Raw genomic sequence first — 13,085 nt, 5'->3', positions numbered from 1 at the left:
CTCCTCCTGCAGTCAGTCCTCGCTACAGCTCCTCCTCCTGCAGTCAGTCCTCGCTACAGCTCCTCCTCCTGCAGTCAGTCCTCGCTACAGCTCCTCCTCCTGCAGTCAGTCCTCGCTACAGCTCCTCCTCCTGCAGTCAGTCCTCGCTACAGCTCCTCCTCCTGCAGTCAGTCCTCGCTACAGCTCCTCCTCCTGCAGTCAGTCCTCGCTACAGCTCCTCCTCCTGCAGTCAGTCCTCGCTACAGCTCCTCCTCCTGCAGTCAGTCCTCGCTACAGCTCCTCCTCCTGCAGTCAGTCCTCGCTACAGCTCCTCCTCCTGCAGTCAGTCCTCGCTACAGCTCCTCCTCCTGCAGTCAGTCCTCGCTACAGCTCCTCCTCCTGCAGTCAGTCCTCGCTACAGCTCCTCCTCCTGCAGTCAGTCCTCGCTACAGCTCCTCCTCCTGCAGTCAGTCCTCGCTACAGCTCCTCCTCCTGCAGTCAGTCCTCGCTACAGCTCCTCCTCCTGCAGTCAGTCCTCGCTACAGCTCCTCCTCCTGCAGTCAGTTCTCGCTACAGCTCCTCCTCCTGCAGTCAGTCCTCGCTACAGCTCCTCCTCCTGCAGTCAGTCCTCGCTACAGCTCCTCCTCCTGCAGTCAGTCCTCGCTACAGCTCCTCCTCCTGCAGTCAGTCCTCGCTACAGCTCCTCCTCCTGCAGTCAGTCCTCGCTACAGCTCCTCCTCCTGCAGTCAGTCCTCGCTACAGCTCCTCCTCCTGCAGTCAGTCCTCGCTACAGCTCCTCCTCCTGCAGTCAGTCCTCGCTACAGCTCCTCCTCCTGCAGTCAGTCCTCGCTACAGCTCCTCCTCCTGCAGTCAGTCCTCGCTACAGCTCCTCCTCCTGCAGTCAGTCCTCGCTACAGCTCCTCCTCCCGCAGACAGTCCTCATTACAGCTCCTCCTCCCGCAGACAGTCTTTGCTACAGCGCCTCCTCCTGCAATCAGTCCTTTCTACAGCTCCTCCTCCTCCAGTCAGACCTCGCTACAGCTCTTCCTCCTGCAGTCAGTCCTCGCTACAGCTCCTCCTCCTCCAGTAAGACCTCGCTACAGCTCCTCCTCCTGCAGTCAATCCTCACTACAGCTCCTCCTCCTGCAGACAGTCCTCATTACAGCTCCTCCACCTACTGACAGTCTTCAGTGCAGACAGGTGTGACCGCCCCTAACTTCCCAACAGCATCAGTTCTTCTTGGTACACTCGCACACAGTCAGGGATTGTGCAGGATTATAGTCAGGTGTATCATTAACCAATTACACCAAACAGGTGATAATGATCATCATTTTAATATGTAGGTTGAAATATACTCATTAACTGAATTAGAAACATCTGTGTAGGCGGCTTAAGGCTGCATTCCCACGAACGTATATCGGCTCGGTTTTCACGCCGAGCCGATATACGTTGTCCTCGTGTGCAGAGGGGGGAGGATGGAAGAGCCAGGTGCAGGAACTGAGCTCCCGCCCCCTCTCTGCCTCCTCTCCGCCCCTCTGCACTATTTGCAATGGGGAGAGGCGGGGCAGGGGTGGGGCTAAATTCCGAGAATTTGGTGTGGGAGCTCAGTTCCTGCTCCTGGCTCTTCCATCCTCCCCCCTCTGCACACGAGGACAACGTATATCGGCTTGACGTGAAAACCGACCCGATATACGTTCGTGGGAATGCACCCTAAATGTGGATGACAAGTAGCCAAACTGCTACAAAAGTGAGGTTGTTGAAGACAGATCATATAGTACACCATAGTAGGACGGAGCGCAGCAACAGGACACAGGGTAGATATACTGCATCAGCAAGGTCTCTACCAGGCAAAGATTTCACAGCAGACTCCAAGATTTCCAAGATGTCCTGCTCTTTTCAAGAAGGACAACGAAACAGGCAATATTTAGAAGCAGAAAAAACGCAGTGGTCGGCCAGGTATACTTAGTGAAGCATTCAAAATTGGAAGATGTCCAGTAGTGCCATCAGCTCAGAACTGGCAACCAGTAGGACCCAGGTATACCCATTTAGCTCGCTACTGTTCAGAGAAGTCTGGCTAGAAGTGGGCTTCATGTAAGAAATGTGGCCAAAAAGCCATACCTTATGCATAGAAACAAGGCCAAGTGACTCAACTATACATGAAGTCATGGGAACTGGAGTGCAAAAAAATGGCAGCAGTTGCTCTGGACTGATAAGTCACAATGTGAAATACTTGGCAGTAACAGAAGGCAGCTAGTTTGCCGAAGGGCTGGAGAGCGGAACAATAATGAGTGTCTGTAGGCAGCAGTGAAGCATGGTGGAAAGCGGTACAATAATGTGTCTGCAGGCAGCAGTGAAGCATGGTGGAGAGCGGTACAATAATGAGTGTCTGCAAGCAGCAGTGAAGCATGGTGGAGAGCGGTACAATAATGAGTTCTGCAGGCAGCAGTGAAGCATGGTGGAGAGCAGTACAATAATGAGGGTCTGTAGGCAGCAGTGAAGCATGGTGGAAAGCGGTACAATAATGAGTGTCTGCAAGCAGCAGTGAAGCATGGTGGAGAGCGGTACAATAATGAGTGTCTGCAGGCAGCAGTGAAGCATGGTGGAGAGCGGTACAATAATGAGTGTCTGCAGTCAGCAGTGAAGCATGGTGGAGAGCGGTACAATAATGAGTGCCTGCAGGCATTTCAGCAATTGAAGCTGGAGATTTGGTCAGAACACAATTAATGTTGTTCTGAATGCTGAGAAATACAGGTAGATACTTACCCATCATGGCATACCATCAGGGAGGCGTCTGATGGCTCCAAATGTATTCTGCAGAAGGAGGACGACCTCAAACTTCCAGCCAACATCATTAAGAACTAGAAGTGATGATTTGGCCCCACAGAGCCCCAATCTCATCATCATCCGTTCTGTCTGGGATTACATGAAGAGACAGAAGGATCGGAGTGAGCCGACATCTACAGAAGATTTGTAGTTAGTTCTCCAAGGTGTTTGGAACAACCTCCCTGCTAAATTCCTTCATAAACTGTGTGCAAGTGAACCTAGAAGAACGATGCTGTTGTGAGGGTGACGGGCGGTCCCTGGTTCAGTCACTTTGCATTTTGTTAATTGACAAAAATAAGTTTCAATTTTCCACCTGTATTGTTTAAAGCATCCTTTGTTTAAACCCCCCCCCCCCCCAACACACGTACCGTCGGCAAACCCCACGATTTACACTGCGGTGCTTTGCCCCACCTTCACTTTTGTTTTCAGCTGCAGGAACATGCCGACAGAATGTTTTAGCGCGCCCCATCATTGGCGCAATCCAGCGCCACGATCGAGCGCATGTCTGCGAGGCGCCATTGAAACCAATGGGAGCGTTATATAGCGATTACCGCGGCGTAAGCGCTTCTGTGAGAGTGGCCTTACTTTGCAACTTTTTTTCCACACCTGCCTAAAACTTTTACACAGTCCTATAAATACAATGTATATATGTCGCTGTGTCTGCCCGAAAACCGTAAGATGCCAGGGCTACAAGTAGAGATGTAAGTGAGAGAACGCAGACTCCGTAGTATGGGAACGCTTTCTTCATCTAGCCCTGACATCTTACATTTTGGGGCTGACACAGCAACATTCACCTGAATCAGCAACGTGTGTCACTCTGAATCACCCTGAGAGATCACGGAAAGGAATCCTGAGGCCCACCGTGCGGATGACGTGTTATATCAGCCCTTATCATATATGTGTTATATCTGCGAGTCACTCTGTACTGTGATACAAAGTCTGGAAAACTTCTCAACCAAAGTGCTTCATGGCTTTATACCAGATGGTAGAAGTCATGTGACGGCACTGACACGCCTCTTTGCCACATCAGGTTCTCTGGGACAACAGAAACAGACCTCAAAACATAAGTACATCCAGTGCAATGATTTAGCGGTACGGTGTGGTGAGGTCAGTTCTGTATGGACAGTATATATACAACAGCGGACTATGGAAGCAAAGCAGACATGGCCAGTCACGTATAGGGTGCCCCTATGTATCCAGTCCATACAAAGCAGACGTGGGCAAACTGAACCTACAGGCAATGTATTTATTCTGTCCATACCAACCAATCCCAGGAGGCCCCTCACATTACCCAATTCGTACAGAGCAGACATCGCTAATCAATACGACATGGCACGTGCAGAAATCTTGCATCCCTAGAAAGCAGACATGACCGGCTGCGTAGAACTGTGAAAAGTGCATTTTAATGGCACATTATAAACGTGAGTTTTGGCGCCACTTTGTTCGCCGCATATAAAAACATTATGGAGGGAAGTTTTGAGATACTTTGAAACAAAACATAGAGAGAGTACAAACTACATTGTATCAACGATAACCATATCTGTGAGCCCTGTAAATGAGAGCGGCCATTACTAACCATGTACTTGTGGGCATACTCATAAGGGGCATCCCAGGGACAACGTAGCCAGGCATGAGGATACCTCCTGCCTCGGGGATGCTCCATCGCCCTGTAACTGGTTATCTACATTGTATGTGAATCAAAGCTCAGGCTCTGCCGTCTCACTCGTGCGGCGCTCGGGCTCTGCCGTCTCACTCGTGCGGCGCTCGGGCTCTGCCGTCTCACTCGTGCGGCGCTCGGGCTCTGCCGTCTCATTCCCAGTCCTGCTTCATGCTGTCATTGAAACCATAATTTGCGCACCTTGCAGAACTCTCGCAGGATCATTTTGCAGCAAGTAATTCATTGGGTTATTATTAACTTGTCACTCCGTAATCTCAGAGCCGACAGATGTTATTGTCACATAGCAGAACCGCTTCCCCATATGGAAGATATACAGCGCTGACCGGCGAGCGTCCCAGAGGAGGCGACACGAGGAAATCTCCAAGAGGAAATTACTCAGAGTGATGTCAGAGAAGAACAAGAACATGGGGAGTCATTCACCGCAGCAGTCACTGCATGAGACCAGAGCGCGGCAGTCGCTCCATGAGACCAGAGCGCGGCAGTCGCTCCATGAGACCAGAGCGCGGCAGTCGCTCCATGAGACCAGAGCGCGGCAGTCGCTCCATGAGACCAGAGCGCGGCAGTCGCTCCATGAGACCAGAGCGCGGCAGTCGCTCCATGAGACCAGAGCGCGGCAGTCGCTCCATGAGACCAGAGCGCGACAGTCGCTTTCGCAAGACCAGAGCGCGGCAGTCGCTTTCGCAAGACCAGAGCGCGGCGGGCGCTCCGCGAGACCAGAGCGCGGCGGGCGCTCCGCGAGACCAGAGCGCGGCGGGCGCTCCGCGAGACCAGAGCGCGGCGGGCGCTCCGCGAGACCAGAGCGCGGCGGGCGCTCCGCGAGACCAGAGCGCGGCGGGCGCTCCGCGAGACCAGAGCGCGGCGGGCGCTCCGCGAGACCAGAGCGCGGCGGGCGCTCCGCGAGACCAGAGCGCGGCGGGCGCTCCGCGAGACCAGAGCGCGGCAGTCGCTCCGCGAGACCAGAGCGCGGCAGTCGCTCCGCGAGACCAGAGCGCGGCAGTCGCTCCGCGAGACCAGAGCGCGGCAGTCGCTCCGCGAGACCAGAGCGCGGCAGTCGCTCCGCGAGACCAGAGCGCGGCAGTCGCTCCGCGAGACCAGAGCGCGGCAGTCGCTCCGCGAGACCAGAGCGCGGCAGTCGCTCCGCGAGACCAGAGCGCGGCAGTCGCTATGCGAGATCAGTGCCCGGCAGTCACTCAATGAGAGTAGAATAGAGCAGTCACTCAGTGAGACCAGAGCCCGGCGGTCGCTACGCGAGACCAGAGCCCGGCGGTCGCTACGCGAGACCAGAGCCCGGCGGTCGCTACGCGAGACCAGAGCCCGGCGGTCGCTACGCGAGACCAGAGCGCAGCAGTCACTCAATGAGAGTAGAATAGAGCAGTCACTCAGTGAGACCAGAGCAGTCCCACAGTAATACTAGAGTGGTCACTCAATGAGACCACAGCACTCGCTCAATGACATCAAAGAGAACCGTGCATCCTGCAGAGTGTTAAATCCACACATACAATTAATGAATGATTTATCAGGATCTGAATGACGGCGGGAACAGGATCCTACAAACCGCTGAAAAGTACGGGATAGTCTTTCCAGCATGTCACAGTATCGAGGCCCAGCTACAGATCAGTTACACGGAGTATAAGCCCGAGTCCTCTACTGTATGGTCCAGGGTCACATATTGCATAAATAGCCGTATCCTTCACGTGCAGGATCCCATCAGAAGCTTGTAGGGATATAACCCCCCCACCTCGCCCTGCAGTCTATAGGTGCTGCTTATGGCAGCCAGTATTCCGTCTAAGGGGCAGCAGACACAGAATATCACCATCAGATAGGTCCACTGTATGTGATATAATGTGAGCAACATTATATGTAGTGTCACACCGCCATATCCTACAGCACTTCTTCAAGGGATTTACACAAACTGTAATACTGACACCAAAGGAGACAGGAGCCCGAGCCCCAGAGCTTACAATCTACATCAGGCATATAGTGACCTAGAGGGAGTATAAAGTTCCTATAAGGGACATGTAGTGTCCCTACATCTAGTAGGAATGCCTTTATCAGTGCTGTCTTGTCCCTATCTCTATAGTTAGTTTATGTTAACTTGTTCCTGACTGACCCATACACTACAAATGTCCAGGTGAACCATGCCTGGTGGGGAAGGGAAAAAGAAAATTCTGGTCAGGAAGTGGTTAATCTTCTATCACATGTAATGCTCCTATGACATTGATATAGGATTAGTTTAGAAGATCATTAAAGGGGTATCCCAGGCATTTAACCTCTTTCACTAATGACGACTTGTCCTCGGGATAGCTCATCAGTATTTGATTGGTAGAGGTCTGCCACTTGGGACCCTGGCCATCACCTGATCTCAGCCCCCAGTGGAGCGGATATCAACAGCTCCATCCGCATTGGGGGTAGGAGCCGAAAGCGTAATAGAAGGCTTCAATCCCATTTAAATGAATGGGAGCTATACCTTCTATAACACTTCCGCCTCCGACCCCAATGCGAATGTCCAGCTCCACTACAGTAAGTGTCAGGACTGAGATCAAGTGATCGCTGGGGATCCCAAGTGGCAGAACCCAGCTGATCAACCACTGATGACCTTTCCTGAGAATAGGTCAATAGAACTATAAGGGGTTAAATGTCTGGAAAACCCATTAAAAGTATTATTGCTCTTTCAAAAACTTTCGACGTGTGATGAAAGTTTTGATTGGTGGAGATCCGGCTGCTGAGATCCGCGCTGATCGCCAGAATGAAACAGATGTGTTCGCCCGGCCCAGTTGATGCTCATTAGCTGAAGATGGGCCCGTAGACTTGCTATTAAGCATGCTTGGGTCTTCAGCTCATGCAGTGGCAGCGTTCGCTTGGATGAGCACATCTGTTTTGCTCTAGCGATTGGTGGGGGTCTCAGCACATAGACCCCCAGTGATCAAAACATTCGACATGTCCCTATGACATGTCAAAAGTTTGTTGAATGCGCACTTACAGTTTAAGTAATCTATACTGTAACAGAGTGTCGAGTATATAGTGTCAGCATACAGCACCCCAATAAATAATCTATACCGCAACATAGTGCCAAGTATATAGCGTCATCATACAGCACCTAATAAATAATCTATACTGTAACAGAGTGTCAAGTATATAGCGTCAGCATACAGCACCCGAATAAATATATACTGTAACATAGTGCTGAGTATATAGCGCCAGCATATAGCACCCTAATCTATACTGTAATATAGTGCCAAGTATATAGTGTCAGCATACAGCACCCTAATAAATAATCTATACCGCAACATAGTGCCGAGTATATAGTGCTAGCATATAGCACCCTAATAAATAATCTATACTGTAACAGAGTGTCAAGTATATAGCGTCATCATGCAGCACCTAATAAATAATCTATACTGTAACAGAGTGTCAAGTATATAGCGTCAGCATACAGCACCCGAATAAATATATACTGTAACATAGTGCTGAGTATATAGCGCCAGCATATAGCACCCTAATCTATACTGTAATATAGTGCCAAGTATATAGTGTCAGCATACAGCACCCTAATAAATAATCTATACCGCAACATAGTGCCGAGTATATAGTGCTAGCATATAGCACCCTAATAAATAATCTATACTGTAACATAGTGGAAAGTATATAGCTCCAGCATACAGCACCCTAATAAATAATCTATACTATAACATGGTGCCGAGTATATAGCGCCAGCATACAGCACCCTAATAAATAATCTAAACTATAACATGGTGCCGAGTATATAGCGCCAGCATACAGCACCCTAATAAATAATCTATACTATAACATGGTGCCGAGTATATAGCGCCAGCATACAGCACCCTAATAAATAATCTTAACTATAACATGGTGCCGAGTATATAATGCCAGCATACAGCACCCTAATAAATAATCTCTACCGCAACATAGTGCCAAGTATATAGCGTAATTATACAGCACCCTAATAAATAATCTATACTATAACATGGTGCCGAGTTATTAGCGCCAGCATACAGCACCCTAATAAATAATCAATACTATTACATGGTGCCGAGTATATAGCGCCAGCATACAGCACCCTAATAAATAATCTATACCGCAACATAGTGCCAAGTATATAGTGCTAGCATACAGCACCCTAATAAATAATCAATACTATTACATGGTGCCGAGTATATAGCGCCAGCATACAGCACCCTAATAAAAAATCTATACTATTACATGGTGCCGAGTATATAGCGCCAGCATATAGCACCCTAATAAATAATCTATACTGTAGTAGTATATAGCGCCAGCATACAACAGACAATGTTTTCATTTCGATTTTCGTACTGAAAATTTTTTTTTACTGAAATTGCACGAATGTAGAAGCCTTCAGCTGAATGGGCTCGATCACATGAGCGATTGTTCACTTGGACCGAGTTTAAAGGACCGCTGCATGTGCTGTTCACGTCTGATTCTCGGGTGACATTACAACATGTAATGCTGGTGTTCTGCACACTGGGTAGCACATTAGGTAGGATGAAGTGACCTCACACACTGTATATTAGAACTAGCTGATATCACATAGGGTTAGTCTGCTGGGCCCCTGTAAATAACCTATATTATAACATAGATACAATGACACAGGACTATCACATGTGGTTAGGCTACAAAGCTACAATAAACAATTTATATTACACTACGGCGAAGCTATAACATAGGGTTACAGGGGAATGACAACCATATATAATATAGAAGCTGCTATTACATGGGTTAAATGTGTAAGAACAAACATTTGGAAGATGTATACACAGTTACTACATCATATTATTAGGTTATAAAATCATTATTACACAGCTGCTATAACCTGGAACTACTGTGTAATTAGGACCATATATTACATATAACATACATTACATACAACATAGGTCCACTGGTAACGATGACCATTTGTAACATTTAATACATGTATGATGATGAAAATATACAAACATAGCACAGGTCTAATGAGCAATGTTAACTGTATATAAAATATAACACATTATAAATAATGTTGCATAGCTGTTATAACATAGGTCTACTGTGTAATGATTACCATATATGACTTGTAGGTTCTATGTCAGATAGGTGTAATATACAGTGTGTGAACCCACAACTGTATATTATACCTACCTGATATAACACAGGGTTGGAATCACACATTGTATATTACACCTGCCTGATATAACATAGGGTTGGGCTCACACACTGTATATTACACCTGTCTAATATAACACAGGGATGGTATCACACACTGTATATTACACCTGTATGATATAACACAGGGTTGGGATCACACACTGTATATTACACCTGTCTGCTATAACACAGGGTTGGGATCACACACTGTATATTACACCTGTCTGCTATAACACAGGGTTATGAGCACACACTGCATATTACACCTGTCTGATATAACACAGGGTCGGAATCACACACTGTATATTACACCTGTATAACACAGGGTTGGGATCACACACTGCATATTACACCTGTCTGATATAACACAGGGTTTGGGATCACACGCTGCATATTCCACCTGTATGATATAACACAGGGTTTGGGATCACACACTGCATATTCCACCTCTATGATATAACACAGGGTCGGGATCACACACTGTATATTACACCTGTATAATATAACACAGGGTTTGGATCATACACACTGCATATTACACCTGTATGATATAACACAGGGTTTGGATCATACACACTGCATATTACACCTGTATGATATAACACAGGGTTTGGATCATACACACTGCATATTACACCTGTATGATATAACACAGGGTTTGGGATCACACACTGCATATTACACCTGTATGATATAACACAGGGTTTGGGATCACACACTGCATATTACACCTGTCTGATATAACACAGGGTTTGGGATCACACACTGCATATTACACCTGTCTGATATAACACAGGGTTTGGGATCACACACTGCATATTACACCTGTCTGATATAACACAGGGTTTGGGATCACACACTGCATATTACACCTGTCTGATATAACACAGGGTTTGGGATCACACACTGGATATTACACCTGTCTGATATAACACAGGGTTGGGATCACACACTGCATATTACACCTGTCTGATATAACACAGGGTCGGGATCACACACACTGCATATTACACCTCTATGATATAACACAGGGTTGGGATCACACACTGCATATTACACCTGTCTGATATAACACAGGGTCGGGATCACACACTGCATATTCCACCTGTATGATATAACACAGGGTTAGGATCTCACATTGCATATTACACCTGTCTGATATAACACAGGGTCGGGATCACACACTGCATATTACACCTGTCTGATATAACACAGGGTCGGGATCACACACTGCATATTACACCTGTCTGATATAACACAGGGTCGGGATCACACACACTGCATATTACACCTGTCTGATATAACACAGGGTCGGGATCACACACTGCATATTACACCTGTCTGATATAACACAGGGTCGGGATCACACACACTGCATATTCCACCTCTATGATATAACACAGGGTCAGGATCACACACTGCATATTACACTTGTATGATATAACACAGGGTTAGGATCTCACACTGTACACTACACCTATCTGCTATGCCATGGGGTTTGGAGCGCTGACAGCAGGTCGGGCTGCCCTACACGAGGTCCTGTCGGCTGTCACATGCAGGACAAGAGAGCTCCTTACCATGAGAAGAGCACAAAGCCATCAGCCGGGGTCCCGGAGCCTCAGCACGGGGCGCAGTGCGGGCACTGACAGCTCCGCTCACCGGGCAGCTCCCGGGAGCAGGACTGGGGCGGGTGGGGGCGTGTCCGACCTGACTGACAGCACACTGGACCCGCCCCGAGCCGCCCGCTGTCACTCCCACAATGTAATGACTCCCAGGAGACTCCGGACCAAAGATAGAGAGTCAGAGGATGACAGCTCCGCTATAGCATGACTATAACAGTGCTGCCTGCTGCTCTCAGGCTGTATCGCATGGGAAGCTTAGATACAGTCACTAGGAACAGGATTAGATACAGTGATTGAGAATACAGTATCACACATGATAGCTTAGATACAGTGATTGAGAAGATAGCATCATGCATGATAGGATTAGACACAGCAAGCAGTATCACAGCTGATGGGATTAGATACAATAACAGTAAACAGTATCACACGTGATGGAGATTAGATACAACAACCGAGCAGAGAATATCACACGTGATCGGATTAGATACAATAACTGCAGATAGTATAACATGATGGGTATTAGATACAAAAAATGAGCAGATAGTATCATACATGATAGGATTAGATACAACAACAGCAAACAGTATCACATGTGATGGGATTAGATACAATAACCGAACAGATAGTATCACACATGATCGGATTAGATACAATAACTGTGCAGATAGTATCACACGTGATGGGATTAGATACAATAACCGAACAGATAGTATCACACGTGATTGGATTCGATACAATAACGGAGCAGATAGTATCACACATGATCGGATTAGATACAATTACTGCGCAGATAGTATAACACATGATGGTGATTAGATACAAAAAATGAGCAGATAGTAACATATGTGATGGGATTAGATATAATAACTGAACAGATACCAGTAGTATCACACGTGATGGGATTAGATAAAATAATTGAGCAGATAGTATCACACGTGATGGGATTAGATACTATAACTGAGCAGATAGTAACATACGTGATGGGATTAGATACAATAACCGAGTAGATAGTATCACACGTGATGGGATTAGTTATAATAACTGAACAGATACCAGTAGTATCACACGTGATGGGATTAGCCAGATAACGGTCCATATTATAGTCAATGCTTTCTGTTTGTCGCTATTTGGCTCCATCATCAGATGAATCCCGTTTGGCCCGAAAAAGGAATTCGAAACCCCAAACGCAAATGTAAAAGCAGCCTTACGTACCGCAGCTCAGCAGGCATCATATATGATAGGATTAGATACAGAAGCTCCTAGTATCACACATGATAGGATTAGATACAGAAGCTCCCAGTATCACACATGATAGGATTAGATACAGCGGCTCACAGTATTACACATGATAGGATTAGATACAGCGGCTCACAGTATCACACATGATAGGCTTAGATACAGCGGCTCACAGTATCAAACGTGATAGGATTAGATACAGCGGCTCACAGTATCAAACGTGATATGATTAGATACAGCGGCTCACAGTATCACACATAATAGGATTAGATACAGCGGCTCACAGTATCACACATGATAGGATTAGATACAGCGGCTCACAGTATCACACATGATAGGATTAGATACAGCGGCTCACAGTATCACACATGATATGATTAGATACAGCGGCTCACAGTATCACACATGATAGGATTAGATACAGCAGCTCATAGTATCACACATGATAGGATTAGATACAGCGGCTCACAGTATCACACATGATAGGATTAGATACAGCGGCTCACAATATGACACATGATATGATTAGATACAGCAGCTCATAGTATCACACATGATAGGATTAGATACAGCGGCTCACAGTATCA

General features: G+C 47.3%; 1 protein-coding gene across 3 annotated transcripts in view; it reads right to left on the bottom strand.

Moving 5' to 3' along the window:
* The window catches only part of MICAL2 (microtubule associated monooxygenase, calponin and LIM domain containing 2), a 229,108-nt gene extending 217,767 nt beyond the window's left edge, over positions 1-11,341 (bottom strand). For all 3 annotated transcript variants that reach the window (XM_066583556.1, XM_066583557.1, XM_066583558.1), the window contains exon 1: positions 11,218-11,341. The gene's annotated coding sequence lies outside the window, so the exon portion shown is untranslated. The remainder of the gene's footprint in view (positions 1-11,217) is intronic.
* Between the last annotated feature and the right edge of the window lie 1,744 nt (positions 11,342-13,085).

This window comes from Eleutherodactylus coqui, chromosome 11, assembly GCF_035609145.1.
Source record: "Eleutherodactylus coqui strain aEleCoq1 chromosome 11, aEleCoq1.hap1, whole genome shotgun sequence".
Classification (NCBI taxonomy): Eukaryota; Metazoa; Chordata; class Amphibia; order Anura; family Eleutherodactylidae; genus Eleutherodactylus; species Eleutherodactylus coqui.
This window is presented reverse-complemented; position numbering and strand designations above follow the sequence as displayed.